This window comes from Leptodactylus fuscus, chromosome 1, assembly GCF_031893055.1.
Source record: "Leptodactylus fuscus isolate aLepFus1 chromosome 1, aLepFus1.hap2, whole genome shotgun sequence".
NCBI lineage: Eukaryota > Metazoa > Chordata > Amphibia > Anura > Leptodactylidae > Leptodactylus > Leptodactylus fuscus.
The window spans coordinates 235,265,834-235,286,785 of NC_134265.1; the positions used below are offsets into that span (position 1 = coordinate 235,265,834).

Here is a 20,952-nt window from a genome sequence, read left to right on the forward strand (position 1 = left end):
CATTCTGTACTCATGGGAATTTTCACCTTGCCTAAAGATGTCCCAACTAGTGAACGGGGAGACAGCAAACCCCAGGACAGAGGCCGAAATAGCTCAGTTGGGAGAGCGTTAGACTGAAGATCTAAATGTCCCTGGTTCGATCCCGGGTTTCGGCAAATGAATTTTGAATACAAATCCACTAACAAAAGAAAAGGCTTGCTACGTTTCTTTCCAATTCGTTGGGGTTTCGATCGAGCGTAGCGCACTGCTGGAACTATAGAAAAAAAAAAAAGTTTGAAAACAGTTCTTTCAGGAGAAGACAATGTGCTGCGCGGATGCCGAAATAGCTCAGTTAGGAGAGCGTAGACTAAAAATCTAAAGGTCCCCGATTCAATTCTGGGTTTTGTCACACCCTCGTTTTAAACATTGAACAATTGACATGAATGTTTTTGGGTTCTTTCTATATCCTAACTGAACCGAGCTTTCCTTCTTGCATAATGCACAGGTAATCCTGGAAATGGGGGGGGGGGGGGAGTCCCTCTTTCACATCAGTCATTAATGTGAGAAAGACTAAATAATGCAAGGATCCGGAAATATTCAGCAGAATGCTGAATGGCAGAGACATATATTACCACACTTCTCCAAGAAGCCTTACCTCTTCTCCGTGTTCCCTCCCGAAGAACCAGCTGCCATTTTCTTTGCTGCTCGCCGAATAGCGTTCATCTCCAAAAGCACGCAGCTGCATCACCAGAAGACATGTCCTAGGTGCACAACAGCGGTGGCTGTCTTTTTTTAGCAGATAGACCCTGCTCAGCTACATTATATTGATGATTTTAAGTGGGTATAGAGTCAGAGCACGACTCTTGGCTGGTCAAAACCAGATGGCAATGTCCAATGAGCTCCAGGCCCCACTGAATGTCATTTCTCCCAGGTCTCCCCCAGGTTCCAATGCTGTAGAAATGTTATTCCATGCTTCAGCTGTAAACCTTTGTCTCTTAAATAAAGGCCGTTATTTTACCTTAACGGTCCACACAGACAGAATGTAGAAGGGGTGTTTGTGACAGACATCATAGCGGATCCTCCAGATTGTGATTGGATTAGTCTTTGGTCTCCATTCAAGTGCGCATTATTCAGAACTCTTGTCTTCACAAGAAAATCCCTTGCGGAGTCATGTACTTTTCAGGAGGGTCACGCGGTAGTTACACAGAATCAGGTCACTGTAAGCTAGGACCCTTATTACTGGCTCTACAGCCAAGCAAGCTGAGTCAGGCTATATAGTCAGTAGTAAAAGTGAAATTGCCATTGGGAGCCAGCAGGAATTTCTCTGCACTGGTGCTATCGCCAGCAGGAAAAAAATCAAACCACTGTCAGAAGTGGGATAAGAACCCACGCCTCCAGAGGAGACTGCGACCTGAACGCAGCACCTTAGACCGCTCAGCCATCCTGACATGGGATTAGTTTCCTCAGTCCCTGAATGTCACGCGCATGCACGCTATTTGGAATCAATTAACTACTCATTAGAAAATCATCCCTCCTATGTACATTCTGTACTCATGGGAATTTTCACCTTGCCTAAAGATGTCCCAACTAGTGAACAGGGAGACAGCAACCCCCAGGACAGAGGCCGAAATAGCTCAGTTGGGAGAGCGTTAGACTGAAGATCTAAAGGTCCCTGGTTCGATCCCGGGTTTCGGCAAATGAATTTTGAATACAAATCCACTATCAAAAGAAAAGGCTTGCTACGTTTCTTTCCAATTCGTTGGGGTTTCGATCGAGCGTAGCGCACTGCTGGAACTATAGAAAAAAAAAAAAGGTTGAAAACAGTTCTTTCAGGAGAAGACAATGTGCTGCGCGGATGCCGAAATAGCTCAGTTGGGAGAGCGTAGACTAAAGATCTAAAGGTCCCCGATTCAATTCTGGGTTTTGTCACACCCTCGTTTTAAACATTGAACAATTGACATGAATGTTTTTGGGTTCTTTCTATATCCTAACTGAACCGAGCTTTCCTTCTTGCATAATGCGCAGGTAATCCTGGAAATGGGGGGGGAAGTCCCTCTTTCACATCAGTCATTAATGTGAGAAAGACTAAATAATGCAAGGATCCGGAAATATTCAGCAGAATGCTGAATGGCAGAGACATATATTACCACACTTCTCCAAGAAGCCTTACCTCTTCTCCGTGTTCCCTCCCGAAGAACCAGCTGCCATTTTCTTTGCTGCTCGCCCAATAGCGTTCACCTCCAAAAGCACGCAGCTGCATCACCAGAAGACATGTCCTAGGTGCACAACAGCGGTGGCTGTCTTTTTTTAGCAGATAGACCCTGCTCAGCTACATTATATTGATGATTTTAAGTGGGTATAGAGTCAGAGCTCGACTCTTGGCTGGTCAAAACCAGATGGCAATGTCCAATGAGCTCCAGGCCCCACTGAATGTCATTTCTCCCAGGTTCCAATGCTGTAGAAATGTTATTCCATGCTTCAGCTGTAAACCTTTGTCTCTTACAATAAAGGCCGTTCTTTTACCTTAACGGTCCACACAGACAGAATGTAGAAGGGGTGTTTGTGACAGACATCATAGCGGATCCTCCAGATTGTGATTGGATTAGTCTTTGGTCTCCATTCAAGTGCGCATTATTCAGAACTCTTGTCTTCACAAGAAAATCCCTTGCGGAGTCATGTACTTTTCAGGAGGGTCACGCGGAAGTTACACAGAATCAGGGCACTGAAAGCTAGGACCCTTATTACTGGCTCTACAGCCAAGCAAGCTGAGTCAGGCTATATAGTCAGAAGTAAAAGTGAAATTGCCATTGGGAGCCAGCAGGAATTTCTCTGCACTGGTGCTATCGCCAGCAGGAAAAAAATCAAACCACTGTCAGAAGTGGGATTCGAACCCACGCCTCCAGAGGAGACTGCGACCTGAACGCAGCGCCTTAGACCGCTCGGCCATCCTGACATGAGATTAGTTTCCTCAGTCCCTGAATGTCGCGCGCATGCACGCTATTTGGAATCAATTAACTACTCATTAGAAAATCATCCCTCCTATGTACATTCTGTACTCATGGGAATTTTCACCTTGCCTAAAGATGTCCCAACAAGTGAACGGGGAGACAGCAAACCCCAGGACAGAGGCCGAAATAGCTCAGTTGGGAGAGCGTTAGGCTGAAGATCTAAAGGACCCTGGTTCGATCCTGGGTTTCGGCGAATGAATTTTGAATACAAATCCACTAACAAAAGAAAAGGCTTGCTACGTTTCTTTCCAATTCATTGGGGTTTCAATCGAGCGTAGCGCACTGCTGGAACTATAGAAAAAAAAAAATGTTGAAAACAGTTCTTTTAGGAGAAGACAATGTGCTGCGCGGATGCCGAAATAGCTCAGTTGGGAGAGCGTAGACTAAAGATCTAAAGGTCCCCGATTCAATTCTGGGTTTTGTCACACCCTCGTTTTAAACATTGAACAATTGACATGAATGTTTTTGGGTTCTTTCTATATCCTAACTGAACCGAGCTTTCCTTCTTGCATAATGCGCAGGTAATCCTGGAAATGGGGGGGGGAAGTCCCTCTTTCACATCAGTCATTAATGTGAGAAAGACTAAATAATGCAAGGATCCGGAAATATTCAGCAGAATGCTGAATGGCAGAGACATATATTACCACACTTCTCCAAGAAGCCTTACCTCTTCTCCGTGTTCCCTCCCGAAGAACCAGCTGCCATTTTCTTTGCTGCTCGCCCAATAGCGTTCACCTCCAAAAGCACGCAGCTGCATCACCAGAAGACATGTCCTAGGTGCACAACAGCGGTGGCTGTCTTTTTTTAGCAGATAGACCCTGCTCAGCTACATTATATTGATGATTTTAAGTGGGTATAGAGTCAGAGCTCGACTCTTGGCTGGTCAAAACCAGATGGCAATGTCCAATGAGCTCCAGGTCCCACTGAATGTCATTTCTCCCAGGTCTCCCCCAGGTTCCAATGCTGTAGAAATGTTATTCCATGCTTCAGCTGTAAACCTTTGTCTCTTACAATAAAGGCCGTTCTTTTACCTTAACGGTCCACACAGACAGAATGTAGAAGGGGTGTTTGTGACAGACATCATAGCGGATCCTCCAGATTGTCATTGGATTAGTCTTTGGTCTCCATTCAAGTGCGCATTATTCAGAACTCTTGTCTTCATAAGAAAATCCCTTGTGGAGTCACGTACTTTTCAGGAGGGTCACGCGGAAGTTACACAGAATCAGGTCACTGTAAGCTAGGACCCTTATTACTGGCTCTACAGTCAAGCAAGCTGAGTCAGGCTATATAGTCAGAAGTAAAAGTGAAATTGCCATTGGGAGCCAGCAGGAATTTCTCTGCACTGGTGCTATCGCCAGCAGGAAAAAAAATCAAACCACTGTCAGAAGTTGGATTCGAACCCACACCTCCAGAGGAGACTGCGACCTGAACGCAGCGCCTTAGACCGCTCGGCCATCCTGACATGGGATTAGTTTCCTCAGTCCCTGAATGTCGCGCGCATGCACGCTATTTGGAATCAATTAACTACTCATTAGAAAATCATCCCTCCTATGTACATTCTGTACTCATGGGAATTTTCACCTTGCCTAAAGATGTCCCAACTAGTGAACGGGGAGACAGCAAACCCCAGGACAGAGGCCGAAATAGCTCAGTTGGGAGAGCGTTAGACTGAAGATCTAAAGGTCCCTGGTTCGATCCCGGGTTTCGGCAAATGAATTTTGAATACAAATCCACTAACAAAAGAAAAGGCTTGCTACGTTTCTTTCCAATTCGTTGGGGTTTTGATCGAGCGTAGCGCGCTGCTGGAACTATAGAAAAAAAAAAAGGTTGAAAACAGTTCTTTCAGGAGAAGACAATGTGCTGCGCGGATGCCGAAATAGCTCAGTTGGGAGAGCGTAGACTAAAGATCTAAAGGTCCCCGATTCAATTCTGGGTTTTGTCACACCCTCATTTTAAACATTGAACAATTGACATGAATGTTTTTGGGTTCTTTCTATATCCTAACTGAACCGAGCTTTCCTTCTTGCATAATGCGCAGGTAATCCTGGAAATGGGGGGGGGGGGGGAGTCCCTATTTCACATCAGTCATTAATGTGAGAAAGACTAAATAATGCAAGGTTCCGGAAATATTCAGCAGAATGCTGAATGGCAGAGACATATATTACCACACTTCTCCAAGAAGCCTTACCTCTTCTCCGTGTTCCCTCCCGAAGAACCAGCTGCCATTTTCTTTGCTGCTCGCCCAATAGCGTTCACCTCCAAAAGCACGCAGCTGCATCACCAGAAGACATGTCCTAGGTGCACAACAGCGGTGGCTGTCTTTTTTTTAGCAGATAGACCCTGCTCAGCTACATTATATTGATGATTTTAAGTGGGTATAGAGTCAGAGCTCGACTCTTGGCTGGTCAAAACCAGATGGCAATGTCCAATGAGCTCCAGGCCCCACTGAATGTCATTTCTCCCAGGTCTCCCCCAGGTTCCAATGCTGTAGAAATGTTATTCCATGCTTCAGCTGTAAACCTTTGTCTCTTACAATAAAGGCCGTTATTTTACCTTAACGGTCCGCACAGACAGAATGTAGAAGGGGTGTTTGTGACAGACATCATAGCGGATCCTCCAGATTGTGATTGGATTAGTCTTTGGTCTCCATTCAAGTGCGCATTATTCAGAACTCTTGTCTTCACAAGAAAATCCCTTGCGGAGTCACGTACTTTTCAGGAGGGTCACGCGGAAGTTACACAGAATCAGGTCACTGAAAGCTAGGACCCTTATTACTGGCTCTACAGCCAAGCAAGCTGAGTCAGGCTATATAGTCAGAAGTAAAAGTGAAATTGCCATTGGGAGCCAGCAGGAATTTCTCTGCACTGGTGCTATCGCCAGCAGGAAAAAAATCAAACCACTGTCAGAAGTGGGATTCGAACCCACGCCTCCAGAGGAGACTGCGACCTGAACGCAGCGCCTTAGACCGCTCGGCCATCCTGACATGGGATTAGTTTCCTCAGTCCCTGAATGTCGCGCGCATGCACGCTATTTGGAATCAATTAACTACTCATTAGAAAATCATCCCTCCTATGTACATTCTGTACTCATGGGAATTTTCACCTTGCCTAAAGATGTCCCAACTAGTGAACGGGGAGACAGCAAACCCCAGGACAGAGGCCGAAATAGCTCAGTTGGGAGAGCATTAGACTGAAGATCTAAAGGTCCCTGGTTCGATCCCGGGTTTCGGCAAATGAATTTTGAATACAAATTCACTAACAAAAGAAAAGGCTTGCTACGTTTCTTTCCAATTCATTGGGGTTTCGATCGAGCGTAGCGCACTGCTGGAACTATAGAAAAAAAAAACAGGTTGAAAACAGTTCTTTCAGGAGAAGACAATGTGCTGCGCGGATGCCGAAATAGCTCAGTTGGGAGAGCGTAGACTAAAGATCTAAAGGTCCCCGATTCAATTCTGGGTTTTGTCACACCCTCGTTTTAAACATTAAACAATTGACATGAATGTTTTTGGGTTCTTTCTATATCCTAACTGAACCGAGCTTTCCTTCTTGCATAATGCGCAGGTAATCCTGGAAATGGGGGGGGAGTCCCTCTTTCACATCAGTCATTAATGTGAGAAAGACTAAGGGTGCATTCACACTGAGTAAACGCTAGCTTATTTTGTAGAGTAAAATTACACTTGTAAATTTTGCTATTCCATTGACTTCAATGACATTTTACAGGCGTATTTTTACAGGCGTATTTTTTACAGGCGTATTTTTTACAGGCGTATTTTTACAGTTGTAAAAAAATATCATTGAAGTCAATGGGATAGCAAAATTTACAAGTGTAATTTTACTCTACAAAATAAGCTAGTGTTTACTCAGTGTGAATGCACCCTAAATTATGCAAGGATCCGGAAATATTCAGCAGAATGCTGAATGGCAGAGACATATATTACCACACTTCTCCAAGAAGCCTTACCTCTTCTCCGTGTTCCCTCCCGAAGAACCAGCTGCCATTTTCTTTGCTGCTCGCCGAATAGCGTTCACCTCCAAAAGCACGCAGCTGCATCACCAGAAGACATGTCCTAGGTGCGCAACAGCGGTGGCTGTCTTTTTTTAGCAGATAGATCCTGCTCAGCTACATTATATTGATGATTTTAAGTGGGTATAGAGTCAGAGCTTGACTCTTGGCTGGTCTAAACCAGATGGCAATGTCCAATGAGCTCCAGGTCCCACTGAATGTCATTTCTCCCAGGTCTCCCCCAGGTTCCAATGCTGTAGAAATGTTATTCCATGCTTCAGCTGTAAACCTTTGTCTCTTAAATAAAGGCCGTTATTTTACCTTAACGGTCCACACAGACAGAATGTAGAAGGGGTGTTTGTGACAGACATCATAGCGGATCCTCCAGATTGTCATTGGATTAGTCTTTGGTCTCCATTCAAGTGCGCATTATTCAGAACTCTTGTCTTCACAAGAAAATCCCTTGCGGAGTCACGTACTTTTCAGGAGGGTCACGCGGAAGTTACACAGAATCAGGTCACTGAAAGCTAGGACCCTTATTACTGGCTCTACAGCCAAGCAAGCTGAGTCAGGCTATATAGTCAGAAGTAAAAGTGAAATTGCCATTGGGAGCCAGCAGGAATTTCTCTGCACTGGTGCTATCGCCAGCAGGAAAAAAATCAAACCACTGTCAGAAGTGGGATTCGAACCCACGCCTCCAGAGGAGACTGCGACCTGAACGCAGCGCCTTAGACCGCTCGGCCATCCTGACATGGGATTAGTTTCCTCAGTCCCTGAATGTCGCGCGCATGCACGCTATTTGGAATCAATTAACTACTCATTAGAAAATCATCCCTCCTATGTACATTCTGTACTCATGGGAATTTTCACCTTGCCTAAAGATGTCCCAACTAGTGAACGGGGAGACAGCAAACCCCAGGACAGAGGCTGAAATAGCTCAGTTGGGAGAGCGTTAGACTGAAGATTTAAAGGTCCCTGGTTCGATCCCGGGTTTCGGCAAATGAATTTTGAATACAAATCCACTAACAAAAGAAAAGGCTTGCTACGTTTCTTTCCAATTTGTTGGGGTTTCGATCGAGCGTAGCGCACTGCTGGAACTATAGAAAAAAAAAAAGGTTGAAAACAGTTCTTTCAGGAGAAGACAATGTGCTGCGCGGATGCCGAAATAGCTCAGTTGGGAGAGCGTAGACTAAAGGTCCCCGATTCAATTCTGGGTTTTGTCACACCCTCATTTTAAACATTGAACAATTGACATGAATGTTTTTGGGTTCTTTCTATATCCTAACTGAACCGAGCTTTCCTTCTTGCATAATGCGCAGGTAATCCTGGAAATGGGGGGGGAAGTCCCTCTTTTACATCAGTCATTAATGTGAGAAAGACTAAATAATGCAAGGATCCGGAAATATTCAGCAGAATGCTGAATGGCAGAGACATATATTACCACACTTCTCCAAGAAGCCTTACCTCTTCTCCGTGTTCCCTCCCGAAGAACCAGCTGCCATTTTCTTTGCTGCTCGCCGAATAGCGTTCACCTCCAAAAGCACGCAGCTCCATCACCAGAAGACATGTCCTAGGTGCGCAACAGCGGTGGCTGTCTTTTTTTAGCAGATAGATCCTGCTCAGCTACATTATATTGATGATTTTAAGTGGGTATAGAGTCAGAGCTCAACTCTTGGCTGGTCAAAACCAGATGGCAATGTCCAATGAGCTCCAGGCCCCACTGAATGTCATTTCTCCCAGGTCTCCCCCAGGTTCCAATGCTGTAGAAATGTTATTCCATGCTTCAGCTGTAAACCTTTGTCTCTTACAATAAAGGCCGTTCTTTTACCTTAACGGTCCACACAGACAGAATGTAGAAGGGGTGTTTGTGACAGACATCATAGCGGATCCTCCAGATTGTGATTGGATTAGTCTTTGGTCTCCATTCAAGTGCGCATTATTCAGAACTCTTGTCTTCACAAGAAAATCCCTTGCGGAGTCACGTACTTTTCAGGAGGGTCACGCGGAAGTTACACAGAATCAGGTCACTGAAAGCTAGGACCCTTATTACTGGCTCTACAGCCAAGCAAGCTGAGTCAGGCTATATAGTCAGAAGTAAAAGTGAAATTGCCATTGGGAGCCAGCAGGAATTTCTCTGCACTGGTGCTATCGCCAGCAGGAAAAAAACCAAACTACTGTCAGAAGTGGGATTCGAACCCACGCCTCCAAAGGAGACTGCGACCTAAACGCAGCGCCTTAGACCGCTCGGCCATCCTGACATGGGATTAGTTTCCTCAGTCCCTGAATGTCGCGCGCATGCACGCTATTTGGAATCAACTACTCATTAGAAAATCATCCCTCCTATGTACATTCTGTACTCATGGGAATTTTCACCTTGCCTAAAGATGTCCCAACTAGTGAACGGGTAGACAGCCATCCCCAGGACAGAGGCCGAAATAGCTCAGTTGGGAGAGCGTTAGACTGAAGATCTAAAGGTCCCTGGTTCGATCCCGGGTTTCGGCAGATGAATTTTGAATACAAATCCACTAACAAAAGAAAAGGCTTGCTACGTTTCTTTCCAATTCGTTGGGGTTTTGATCGAGCGTAGCGCACTGCTGGAACTATAGAAAAAAAAAAAAGGTTGAAAACAGTTCTTTCAGGAGAAGACAATGTGCTGCGCGGATGCCGAAATAGCTCAGTTGGGAGAGCGTAAACTAAAGATCTAAAGGTCCCCGATTCAATTCTAGGTTTTGTCACACCCTCGTTTTAAACATTGAACCATTGACATGAATGTTTTTGGGTTCTTTCTATATCCTAACTGAACCGAGCTTTCCTTCTTGCATAATGCGCAGGTAATCCTGGAAATGGGGGGGAAGTCCCTCTTTCACATCAGTCATTAATGTGAGAAAGACTAAATAATGCAAGGATCCGGAAATATTCAGCAGAATGCTGAATGGCAGAGACATATATTACCACACTTCTCCAAGAAGCCTTACCTCTTCTCCGTGTTCCCTCCCGAAGAACCAGCTGCCATTTTCTTTGCTGCTCGCCGAATAGCATTCACCTCCAAAAGCACGCAGCTGAACACCAGAAGACATGTCCTAGGTGCACAACAGCGGTGGCTGTCTTTTTTTAGCAGATAGATCCTGCTCAGCTACATTATATTGATGATTTTAAGTGGGTATAGAGTCAGAGCTCGACTCTTGGCTGGTCAAAACCAGATGGCAATGTCCAATGAGCTCCAGGCCCCACTGAATGTCATTTCTCCCAGGTCTCCCCCAGGTTCCAATGCTGTAGAAATGTTATTCCATGCTTCAGCTGTAAACCTTTGTCTCTTACAATAAAGGCCGTTCTTTTACCTTAACGGTCCACACAGACAGAATGTAGAAGGGGTTTTTGTGACAGACATCATAGCGGATCCTCCAGATTGTGATTGGATTAGTCTTTGGTCTCCATTCAAGTGGGCATTATTCAGAACTCTTGTCTTCACAAGAAAATCCCTTGCGGAGTCACGTACTTTTCAGGAGGGTCAAGCGGAAGTTACACAGAATCAGGTCACTGAAAGCTAGGACCCTTATTACTGGCTCTACAGCCAAGCAAGCTGAGTCAGGCTATATAGTCAGAAGTAAAAGTGAAATTGCCATTGGGAGCCAGCAGGAATTTCTCTGCACTGGTGCTATCGCCAGCAGGAAAAAAATCAAACCACTGTCAGAAGTGGGATCCGAACTTACGCCTCCAGAGGAGACTGCGACCTGAGCGCAGCGCCTTAGACCGCTCGGCCATCCTGATATGGGATTAGTTTCCTCAGTCCCTGAATGTCGCGCGCATGCACGCTATTTGGAATCAATTAACTACTCATTAGAAAATCATCCCTCCTATGTACATTCTGGACTCATGGGAATTTTCACCTTGCCTATAGTTGTCCCAACTAGTGAACGGGAAGACAGCAAACCCCAGGACAGAGGCCGAAATAGGTCAGTTGGGAGAGCGTTACACTGAAGATCTAGAGGTCCCTGGTTCGATCCCGGGTTTCGGCAAATGAATTTTGAATACAAATCCACTAACAAAAGAAAAGGCTTGCTACGTTTCTTTCCAATTCGTTGGGGTTTCGATCGAGCGTAGCGCACTGCTGGAACTATAGAAAAAAAAAAAAGGTTGAAAACAGTTCTTTCAGGAGAAGACAATGTGCTGCGCGGATGCCGAAATAGCTCAGTTGGGAGAGCGTAGACTAAAGATCTAAAGGTCCCCGATTCAATTCTGGGTTTTGTCACACCCTGGTTTTAAACATTGAACAATTCACATGAATGTTTTTGGGTTCTTTCTATATCCTAACTGAACCGAGCTTTCCTTCTTGCATAATGCGCAGGTAATCCTGGAAATGGGGGGGAGGGGGGAAGTCCCTCTTTCACATCAGTCATTAATGTGAGAAAGACTAAATAATGCAAGGATCCGGAAATATTCAGCAGAATGCTGAATGGCAGAGACATATATTACCACACTTCTCCAAGAAGCCTTACCTCTTCTCCGTGTTCCCTCCCGAAGAACCAGCTGCCATTTTCTTTGCTGCTCGCCGAATAGCATTCACCTCCAAAAGCACGCAGCTGCATCACCAGAAGACATGTCCTAGGTGCACAACAGCGGTGGCTGTCTTTTTTTAGCAGATAGACCCTGCTCAGCTACATTATATTGATGATTTTAAGTGGGTATAGAGTCAGAGCTCGACTCTTGGCTGGTCAAAACCAGATGGCAATGTTCAATGAGCTCCAGGCCCCATTGAATGTCATTTCTCCCAGGTCTCCCCCAGGTTCCAATGTTGTAGAAATGTTATTCCATGCTTCAGCTGTAAACCTTTGTCTCTTACAATAAAGGCCGTTATTTTACCTTAACGGTCCACACACAGACAGAATGTAGAAGGGGTGTTTGTGACAGACATCATAGCGGATCCTCCATATTGTGATTGGATTAGTCTTTGGTCTCTATTCAAGTGCGCATTATTCAGAACTCTTGTCTTCACAAGAAAATCCCTTGCGGAGTCACGTACTTTTCAGGAGGGTCACGCGGAAGTTACAAAGAATCAGGTCACTGTAAGCTAGGACCCTTATTACTGGCTCTACAGCCAAGCAAGCTGAGTCAGGCTATATAGTCAGAAGTAAAAGTGAAATTGCCATTGGGAGCCAGCAGGAATTTCTCTGCACTGGTGCTATCGCCAGCAGGAGAAAAATCAAACTACTGTCAGAAGTGGGATTCGAACCCACGCCTCCAGAGGAGACTGCGACCTGAACGCAGCGCCTTAGACCGCTCGGCCATCCTGACATGGGATTAGTTTCCTCAGTCCCTGAATGTCGCACGTATGCACGCTATTTGGAATCAATTAACTACTCATTAGGAAATCATCCCTCCTATGTACATTCTGGACTCATGGGAATGTTCACCTTGCCTAAAGATGTCCCAACTAGTGAACGGGGAGACAGCATACCCCAGGACAGAGGCCGAAATAACACAGTTGGGAAAGCGTTAGACTGAAGATCTCAAAGGTCCCTGGATCGATCCCGGGTTTCGGCAAATGAATTTTGAATACAAATCCACTAACAAAAGAAAAGGCTTGCTACGTTTCTTTCCAATTCGTTGGGGTTTCGATCGAGCGTAGCGCACTGCTGGAACTATAGAAAAAAAAAAAAAGGTTGAAAACAGTTCTTTCAGGAGAAGACAATGTGCTGCGCGGATGCCGAAATAGCTCAGTTGGGAGAGCGTAGACTAAAGATCTAAAGGTCCCCGATTCAATTCTGGGTTTTGTCACACCCTCGTTTTAAACATTGAACAATTGACATGAATGTTTTTGGGTTCTTTCTATATCCTAACTGAACCGAGCTTTCCTTCTTGCATAATGCGCAGGTAATCCTGGAAATGGGGGGGGGGGGGGGGGGGAGTCCCTCTTTCACATCAGTCATTAATGTGAGAAAGACTAAATAATGCAAGGATCCGGAAATATTCAGCAGAATGCTGAATGGCAGAGACATATATTACCACACTTCTCCAAGAAGCCTTACCTCTTCTCCGTGTTCCCTCCTGAAAAACCAGCTGCCATTTTCTTTGCTGCTCGCCGAATAGCGTTCACCTCCAAAAGCACGCAGCTGCATCACCAGAAGACATGTCCTAGGTGCACAACAGCGGTGGCTGTCTTTTTTTAGCAGATAGACCCTGCTCAGCTACATTATATTGATGATTTTAAGTGGGTATATAGTCAGAGCTCGACTCTTGGCTGGTCAAAACCAGATGGCAATGTCCAATGAGCTCCAGGCCCCACTGAATGTCATTTCTCCCAGGTCTACCCCAGGTTCCAATGCTGTAGAAATGTTATTCCATGCTTCAGCTGTAAACCTTTGTCTCTTACAATAAAGGCCGTTATTTTACCTTAACGGTCCACACACAGACAGAATGTAGAAGGGGTGTTTGTGACAGACATCATAGCGGATCCTCCAGATTGTGATTGGATTAGTCTTTGGTCTCCATTCAAGTGTGCATTATTCAGAACTCTTGTCTTCACAAGAAAATCCCTTGCGGAGTCACGTACTTTTCAGGAGGGTCACGCGGAAGTTACACAGAATCAGGTCACTGAAAGCTAGGACCCTTATTACTGGCTCTACAGCCAAGCAAGCTGAGTCAGGCTATATAGTCAGAAGTAAAAGTGAAATTGCCATTGGGAGCCAGCAGGAATTTCTCTGCACTGGTGCTATCGCCAGCAGGAAAAAAATCAAACCAGTGTCAGAAGTGGGATTCGAACCCACGCCTCCAGAGGAGACTGCAACCTGAACACAGCGCCTTAGACCGCTCGGCCATCCTGACATGGGATTAGTTTCCTCAGTCCCTGAATGTCGCGCGCATGCACGCTATTTGGAATCAATTAACTACTCATTAGAAAATCATCCCTCCTATGTACATTCTGGACTCATGGGAATGTTCACCTTGCCTAAAGATGTCCCAACTAGTGAACGGGGAGACAGCAAACCCCAGGACAGAGGCCGAAATACCTCAGTTGGGAGAGCGTTAGACTGAAGATCTAAAGGTCCCTGGTTCGATCCCGGGTTTCGGCAAATGAATTTTGAATACAAATCCACTAACAAAAGAAAAGGCTTGTTACGTTTCTTTCCAATTCGTTGGGGTTTCGATCGAGCGTAGCGCACTGCTGGAACTATAGAAAAATAAAAAAGGTTGAAAACAGTTCTTTCAGGAGAAGACAATGTGCTGCGCGGATGCCGAAATAGCTCAGTTGGGAGAGCGTAGACTAAAAATCTAAAGGTCCCCGATTCAAATCTGGTTTTTGTCACACCCTCGTTTTAAACTTTGAACAATTGACATGAATGTTTTTGGGTTCTTTCTATATCCTAACTGAACCGAGCTTTCCTTCTTGCATAATGCGCAGGTAATCCTGGAAATGGGGGGGGGGGGGGGAGTCCCTCTTTCACATCAGTCATTAATGTGAGAAAGACTAAATAATGCAAGGATCCGGAAATATTCAGCAGAATGCTGAATGGCAGAGACATATATTACCACACTTCTCCAAGAAGCCTTACCTCTTCTCCGTGTTCCCTCCTGAAGAACCAGCTGCCATTTTCTTTGCTGTTCGCCGAATAGCGTTCACCTCCAAAAGCACGCAGCTGCATCACCAGAAGACATGTCCTAGGTGCACAACAGCGGTGGCTGTCTTTTTTTATCAGATAGACCCTGCTCAGCTACATTATATTGATGATTTTAAGTGGGTATAGAGTCAGAGCTCGACTCTTGGCTGGTCAAAAGCAGATGGCAATGTCCAATGAGCTCCAGGCCCCACTGAATGTCATTTCTCCCAGGTCTCCCCCAGGTTCCAATGCTGTAGAAATGTTATTCCATGCTTCAGCTGTAAACCTTTGTATCTTACAATAAAGGCCGTTATTTTACCTTAACGGTCCACACAGACAGAATGTCGAAGGGGTGTTTGTGACAGACATCATAGCGGATCCTCCAGATTGTCATTGGATTAGTCTTTGGTCTCCATTCAAGTGCGCATTATTCAGAACTCTTGTCTTCACAAGAAAATCCCTTGCGGAGTCACGTACTTTTCAGGAGGGTCACGCGGAAGTTACACAGAATCAGGTCACTGTAAGCTAGGACCCTTATTACAGGCTCTACAGCCAAGCAAGCTGAGTCAGGCTATATAGTCAGAAGTAAAAGTGAAATTGCCATTGGGAGCCAGCAGGAATTTCTCTGCACTGGTGCTATCGCCAGCAGGAAAAAAATCAAACCACTGTCAGAAGTGGGATTCGTACCCACACCTCCAGAGGAGACTGCGACCTGAACGCAGCGCCTTAGACCGCTCGGCCATCCTGACATGGGATTAGTTTCCTCAGTCCCTGAATGTCGCGCATGCACGCTATTTGGAATCAATTAACTACTCATTAGAAATCATCCCTCCTATGTACATTCTGGACTCATGGGAATTTTCACCTTGCCTAAAGTTGTCCCAACTAGTGAACGGGAAGACAGCAAACCCCAGGACAGAGGCCGAAATAGCTCAGTTGGGAGAGCGTTACACTGAAGATCTAGAGGTCCCTGGTTCGATCCCGGGTTTCGGCAAATGAATTTTGAATACAAATCCACTAACAAAAGAAAAGGCTTGCTACGTTTCTTTCCAATTCGTTGGGGTTTCGATTGAGCGTAGCGCACTGCTGGAACTATAGAAAAAAAAAAAAGGTTGAAAACAGTTCTTTCAGGAGAAGACAATGTGCTGCGCGGATGCCGAAATAGCTCAGTTGGGAGAGCGTAGACTAAAGATCTAAAGGTCCCCGATTCAATTCTGGGTTTTGTCACACCCTGGTTTTAAACATTGAACAATTCACATGAATGTTTTTGGGTTCTTTCTATATCCTAACTGAACCGAGCTTTCCTTCTAGCATAATGCGCAGGTAATCCTGGAAATGGGGGGGGGAGTCCCTCTTTCACATCAGTCATTAATGTGAGAAAGACTAAATAATGCAAGGATCCGGAAATATTCAGCAGAATGCTGAATGGCAGAGACATATATTACCACACTTCTCCAAGAAGCCTGACCTCTTCTCCGTGTTCCCTCCCGAAGAACCAGCTGCCATTTTCTTTGCTGCTCGCCGAATAGCGTTCACCTCTAAAAGCACGCAGCTGCATCACCAGAAGACATGTCCTAGGTGCACAACAGCGGTGGCTGTCTTTTTTTAGCAGATAGACCCTGCTCAGCTACATTATATTGATGATTTTAAGTGGGTATAGAGTCAGAGCTCGACTCTTGGCTGGTCAAAAGCAGATGGCAATGTCCAATGAGCTCCAGGCCCCACTGAATGTCATTTCTCCCAGGTCTCCCCCAGGTTCCAATGCTGTAGAAATGTTATTCCATGCTTCAGCTGTAAACCTTTGTCTCTTACAATAAAGGCCGTTATTTTTCCTTAACGGTCCACAAAGACAGAATGTAGAAGGGGTGTTTGTGACAGACATCATAGCGGATCCTCCAGATTGTCATTGGATTAGTCTTTGGTCTCCATTCAAGTGCGCATTATTCAGAACTCTTGTCTTCACAAGAAAATCCCTTGCGGAGTCACATACTTTTCAGGAGGGTCACGCGGAAGTTACACAGAATCAGGTCACTGAAAGCTAGGACCCTTATTACTGGCTCTACAGCCAAGCAAGCTGAGTCAGGCTATATAGTCAGAAGTAAAAGTGAAATTGCCATTGGGAGCCAGCAGGAATTTCTCTGCACTGGTGCTATCGCCAGCAGGAAAAAAATCAAACCACTGTCAGAAGTGGGATTCGATCCCACACCTCCAGAGGAGACTGCGACCTGAACGCAGCGCCTTAGACCGCTCGGCCATCCTGACATGGGATTAGCTTCCTCAGTCCCTGAATGTCGCGCGCATGCACGCTATTTGGAATCAATTAACTACTCATTAGAAAATCATCCCTCCTATGTACATTCTGGACTCATGGGAATTTTCACCTTGCCTAAAGATGTCCCAACTAGTGAACGGGGAGACAGCAAACCCCCAGGACAGAGGCCGATATAGCTCAGTTGGGAGAGCGTTAGACTGAAGATCTAAAGGTCCCTGGTTCGATCCCGGGTTTCGGCAAATGAATTTTGAATACAAATCTACTAACAAAAGAAAAGGCTTGCTACGTTTCTTTCCAATTCATTGGGGTTTCGATCGAGCGTAGCGCACTGTTGGAACTATAGAAAAAAAAAAAAGTTGAAAACAGTTCTTTCAGGAGAAGACAATGTGCTGCGCGGATGCCGAAATAGCTCAGTTGGGAGAGCGTAGACTAAAGGTCCCCGATTCAATTCTGGGTTTTGTCACACCCTCGTTTTAAACATTGAACAATTGACATGAATGTTTTTGGGTTCTTTCTATATCCTAACTGAACCGAGCTTTCCTTCTTGCATAATGCGCAGGTAATCCTGGAAATGGGGGGGGGGGGGAGTCCCTCTTTCACATCAGTCATTAATGTGAGAAAGACTAAATAATGCAAGGATCCGGAAATATTCAGCAGAATGCTGAATGGCAGAGACATATATTACCACACTTCTCCAAGAAGCCTTACCTCTTCTCCGTGTTCCCTCCCAAAGAACCAACTGCCATTTTCTTTGCTCCTCGCCGAATAGCGTTCACCTCCAAAAGCACGCAGCTGCATCACCAGAAGACATGCCCTAGCTGCACAACAGCGGTGGCTGTCTTTTTTTAGCAGATAGACCCTGCTCAGCTACATTATATTGATGATTTTAAGTGGGTATAGAGTCAGAGCTCGACTCTTGGCTGGTCAAAACCAGATGGCAATGTCCAATGAGCTCCAGGCCCCACTGAATGTCATTTCTCCCAGGTCTCCCCCAGGTTCCAATGCTGTAGAAATGTTATTCCATGCTTCAGCTGTAAACCTTTGTCTCTTAAATAAAGGCCGTTATTTTACCTTAACGGTCCACACAGACAGAATGTAGAAGGGGTGTTTGTGACAGACATCATAGCGGATCCTCCAGATTGTGATTGGATTAGTCTTTGGTCTCCATTCAAGTGCGCATTATTCAGAACTCTTGTCTTCACAAGAAAATCCCTTGCGGAGTCACGTACTTTTCAGGAGGGTCACGCGGAAGTTACACAGAATCAGGTCACTGTAAGCTAGGACCCTTATTACAGGCTCTACAGCCAAGCAAGCTGAGTCAGGCTATATAGTCAGAAGTAAAAGTGAAATTGCCATTGGGAGCCAGCAGGAATTTCTCTGCACTGGTGCTATTGCCAGCAGGAAAATAATCAAACCACTATCAGAAGTGGGATTCGAACCCACGCCTCCAGAGGAGACTGCGACCTGAACGCAGCACCTTAGACCGCTCGGCCATCCTGACATGGGATTAGTTTCCTCAGTCCCTGAATGTCGCGCGCATGCACGCTATTTGGAATCAATTAACTACTCATTAGAAAATCATCCCTCCTATGTACATTCTGTACTCATGGGAATTTTCACCTTGCCTAAAGATGTCCCAACTAGTGAACGGGGAGACAGCAAACCCCAGAACAAAGGCCGAAATAGCTCAGTTGGGAGAGGGTAGACTAAAGATCTAAAGGTCCCCGATTCAATACTGGGTTTTTTCACACCCTCGTTTTAAACATTGAACAATTGACATGAATGTTTTTGGGTTCTTTCTATATCCTAACTGAACCGAGCTTTCCTTCTTGCATAATGCGCAGGTAATCCTGGAAATGGGGGGGGAAGTCCCTCTTTCACATCAGTCATTAATGTGAGAAAGACTAAATAATGCAAGGATCCGGACATATTCATCAGAATGCTGAATGGCAGAGACATATATTACCACACTTCTCCAAGAAGCCTTACCTCTTCTCCGTGTTCCCTCCAGAAGAACCAGCTGCCATTTTCTTTGCTGCTCGCCCAATAGCGTTCACCTCCAAAAGCACGCAGCTGCATCACCAGAAGACATGTCCTAGGTGCACAACAGCGGTGGCTGTCTTTTTTTAGCAGATAGACCCTGCTCAGCTACATTATATTGATGATTTTAAGTGGGTATAGAGTCAGAGCTCGACTCTTGGCTGGTCAAAACCAGATGGCAATGTCCAGTGAGCTCCAGGCCCCACTGAATGTCATTTCTCCCAGGTCTCCCCCAGGTTCCAATGCTGTAGAAATGTTATTCCATGCTTCAGCTGTAAACCTTTGTCTCTTACAATAAAGGCCGTTCTTTTACCTTAACGGTCCACACAGACAGAATGTAGAAGGGGTGTTTGTGACAGACATCATAGCGGATCCTCCAGATTGTGATTGGATTAGTCTTTGGTCTCCATTCAAGTGCGCATTATTCAGAACTCTTGTCTTCACAAGAAAATCCCTTGCGGAGTCACGTACTTTTCAGGAGGGTCACGCGGAAGTTACACAGAATCAGGTCACTGTAAGCTAGGACCCTTATTACTGGCTCTACAGCCAAGCAAGCTGAGTCAGGCTATATAGTCAGAAGTAAAAGTGAAATTGCCATTGGGAGCCAGCAGGAATTTCTCTGCACTGGTGCTATCGCCAGCAGGAAAAAAATCAAACCACTATCAGAAGTGGGATTCGAACCCACGCCTCCAGAGGAGACTGCGACCTGATCGCAGCGCCTTAGACCGCTCAGCCATCCTGACATGGGATTAGTTTCCTCAGTCCCTGAATGTCGCGCGCATGCACGCTATTTGGAATCAATTAACTACTCATTAGAAAATCATCCCTCCTATGTACATTCTGTACTCATGGGAATTTTCACCTTGCCTAAAGATGTCCCAACTAGTGAACGGGGAGACAGCAAACCCCAGGACAGAGGCCGAAATAGCTCAGTTGGGAGAGCGTTAGACTGAAGATCTAAAGGTCCCTGGTTCGATCCCGGGTTTCGGCAAATGAATTTTGAATACAAATCCACTAACAAAAGAAAAGGCTTGCTACGTTTCTTTCCAATTCGTTGGGGTTTCGATCGAGCGTAGCGCACTGCTGGAACTATAGAAAAAAAAAATGGTTGAAAACAGTTCTTTCAGGAGAAGACAATGTGCTGCGCGGATTCCGAAATAGCTCAGTTGGGAGAGCGTAGACTAAAGATCTAAAAGTCACCGATTCAATTCTGGGTTTTGTCACACCCTTGTTTTAAACATTAAACAATTGACATGAATGTTTTTGGGTTCTTTCTATATCCTAACTGAACCGAGCTTTCCTTCTTGCATAATGCGCAGGTAATCCTGGAAATGGGGGGGGAAGTCCCTCTTTCACATCAGTCATTAATGTGAGAAAGACTAAATAATGCAAGGATCCGGAAATATTCAGCAGAATGCTGAATGGCAGAGACATATATTACCACACTTCTCCAAGAAGCCTTACCTCTTCTCCGTGTTCCCTCCAGAAGAACCAGCTGCCATTTTCTTTGCTGCTCGCCCAATAGCGTTCACCTCCAAAAGCACGCAGCTGCATCACCAGAAGACATGTCCTAGGTGCACAACAGCGGTGGCTGTCTTTTTTTAGCAGATAGACCCTGCTCAGCTACATTACATTGATGATTTTAAGTGGGTATAGAGTCAGAGCTCGACTCTTGGCTGGTCAAAAGCAGATGGCAATGTCCAATGAGCTCCAGGCCCCACTGAATGTCATTTCTCCCAGGTCTCCCCCAGGTTCCAAAGCTGTAGAAATGTTATTCCATGCTTCAGCTGTAAACCTTTGTCTCTTAAATAAAGGCCGTTATTTTACCTTAACGGTCCATACAGACAGAATGTAGAAGGGGTGTTTGTGACAGACATCATAGCGGATCCTCCAGATTGTGATTGGATTAGTCTTTGGTCTCCATTCAAGTGCGCATTATTCAGAACTCTTGTCTTCACAAGAAAATCCCTTGCGGAGTCACGTACTTTTCAGGAGGGTCACGCGGAAGTTACACAGAATCAGGTCACTGAAAGCTAGGACCCTTATTACTGGCTCT

At 45.4% G+C, this 20,952-nt stretch overlaps 20 non-coding genes across 20 annotated transcripts; 9 read left to right on the forward strand and 11 right to left on the reverse strand.

Annotated features, from left to right (window-relative positions):
* The first annotated feature begins 82 nt into the window (after positions 1-82).
* On the forward strand, positions 83-155 carry TRNAF-GAA (transfer RNA phenylalanine (anticodon GAA)). Its single transcript has one exon. It is a non-coding gene; the product is annotated as a tRNA-Phe (tRNA).
* A 1,447-nt stretch (positions 156-1,602) lies between these two features.
* TRNAF-GAA (transfer RNA phenylalanine (anticodon GAA)) lies at positions 1,603-1,675 on the forward strand. The gene has a single exon. It is a non-coding gene; the product is annotated as a tRNA-Phe (tRNA).
* A 1,174-nt stretch (positions 1,676-2,849) lies between these two features.
* TRNAL-CAG (transfer RNA leucine (anticodon CAG)) lies at positions 2,850-2,932 on the reverse strand. Its single transcript has one exon. It is a non-coding gene; the product is annotated as a tRNA-Leu (tRNA).
* Positions 2,933-4,366: 1,434 nt separating this feature from the next.
* TRNAL-CAG (transfer RNA leucine (anticodon CAG)) lies at positions 4,367-4,449 on the reverse strand. The gene has a single exon. It is a non-coding gene; the product is annotated as a tRNA-Leu (tRNA).
* A 175-nt stretch (positions 4,450-4,624) lies between these two features.
* On the forward strand, positions 4,625-4,697 carry TRNAF-GAA (transfer RNA phenylalanine (anticodon GAA)). Its single transcript has one exon. It is a non-coding gene; the product is annotated as a tRNA-Phe (tRNA).
* A 1,190-nt stretch (positions 4,698-5,887) lies between these two features.
* TRNAL-CAG (transfer RNA leucine (anticodon CAG)) lies at positions 5,888-5,970 on the reverse strand. Its single transcript has one exon. It is a non-coding gene; the product is annotated as a tRNA-Leu (tRNA).
* Positions 5,971-6,145: 175 nt separating this feature from the next.
* Positions 6,146-6,218, forward strand: TRNAF-GAA (transfer RNA phenylalanine (anticodon GAA)). The gene has a single exon. It is a non-coding gene; the product is annotated as a tRNA-Phe (tRNA).
* Positions 6,219-7,657: 1,439 nt separating this feature from the next.
* TRNAL-CAG (transfer RNA leucine (anticodon CAG)) lies at positions 7,658-7,740 on the reverse strand. Its single transcript has one exon. It is a non-coding gene; the product is annotated as a tRNA-Leu (tRNA).
* A 175-nt stretch (positions 7,741-7,915) lies between these two features.
* Positions 7,916-7,988, forward strand: TRNAF-GAA (transfer RNA phenylalanine (anticodon GAA)). The gene has a single exon. It is a non-coding gene; the product is annotated as a tRNA-Phe (tRNA).
* Positions 7,989-9,164: 1,176 nt separating this feature from the next.
* On the reverse strand, positions 9,165-9,247 carry TRNAL-UAG (transfer RNA leucine (anticodon UAG)). Its single transcript has one exon. It is a non-coding gene; the product is annotated as a tRNA-Leu (tRNA).
* A 171-nt stretch (positions 9,248-9,418) lies between these two features.
* On the forward strand, positions 9,419-9,491 carry TRNAF-GAA (transfer RNA phenylalanine (anticodon GAA)). Its single transcript has one exon. It is a non-coding gene; the product is annotated as a tRNA-Phe (tRNA).
* A 2,707-nt stretch (positions 9,492-12,198) lies between these two features.
* Positions 12,199-12,281, reverse strand: TRNAL-CAG (transfer RNA leucine (anticodon CAG)). The gene has a single exon. It is a non-coding gene; the product is annotated as a tRNA-Leu (tRNA).
* Positions 12,282-13,728: 1,447 nt separating this feature from the next.
* TRNAL-CAG (transfer RNA leucine (anticodon CAG)) lies at positions 13,729-13,811 on the reverse strand. Its single transcript has one exon. It is a non-coding gene; the product is annotated as a tRNA-Leu (tRNA).
* Positions 13,812-13,986: 175 nt separating this feature from the next.
* TRNAF-GAA (transfer RNA phenylalanine (anticodon GAA)) lies at positions 13,987-14,059 on the forward strand. Its single transcript has one exon. It is a non-coding gene; the product is annotated as a tRNA-Phe (tRNA).
* Positions 14,060-15,250: 1,191 nt separating this feature from the next.
* Positions 15,251-15,333, reverse strand: TRNAL-CAG (transfer RNA leucine (anticodon CAG)). Its single transcript has one exon. It is a non-coding gene; the product is annotated as a tRNA-Leu (tRNA).
* Positions 15,334-16,763: 1,430 nt separating this feature from the next.
* TRNAL-CAG (transfer RNA leucine (anticodon CAG)) lies at positions 16,764-16,846 on the reverse strand. Its single transcript has one exon. It is a non-coding gene; the product is annotated as a tRNA-Leu (tRNA).
* Positions 16,847-17,022: 176 nt separating this feature from the next.
* TRNAF-GAA (transfer RNA phenylalanine (anticodon GAA)) lies at positions 17,023-17,095 on the forward strand. Its single transcript has one exon. It is a non-coding gene; the product is annotated as a tRNA-Phe (tRNA).
* Positions 17,096-18,274: 1,179 nt separating this feature from the next.
* On the reverse strand, positions 18,275-18,357 carry TRNAL-CAG (transfer RNA leucine (anticodon CAG)). Its single transcript has one exon. It is a non-coding gene; the product is annotated as a tRNA-Leu (tRNA).
* Positions 18,358-19,556: 1,199 nt separating this feature from the next.
* TRNAL-CAG (transfer RNA leucine (anticodon CAG)) lies at positions 19,557-19,639 on the reverse strand. Its single transcript has one exon. It is a non-coding gene; the product is annotated as a tRNA-Leu (tRNA).
* Positions 19,640-19,814: 175 nt separating this feature from the next.
* TRNAF-GAA (transfer RNA phenylalanine (anticodon GAA)) lies at positions 19,815-19,887 on the forward strand. Its single transcript has one exon. It is a non-coding gene; the product is annotated as a tRNA-Phe (tRNA).
* The last annotated feature ends 1,065 nt before the right edge of the window (positions 19,888-20,952 follow it).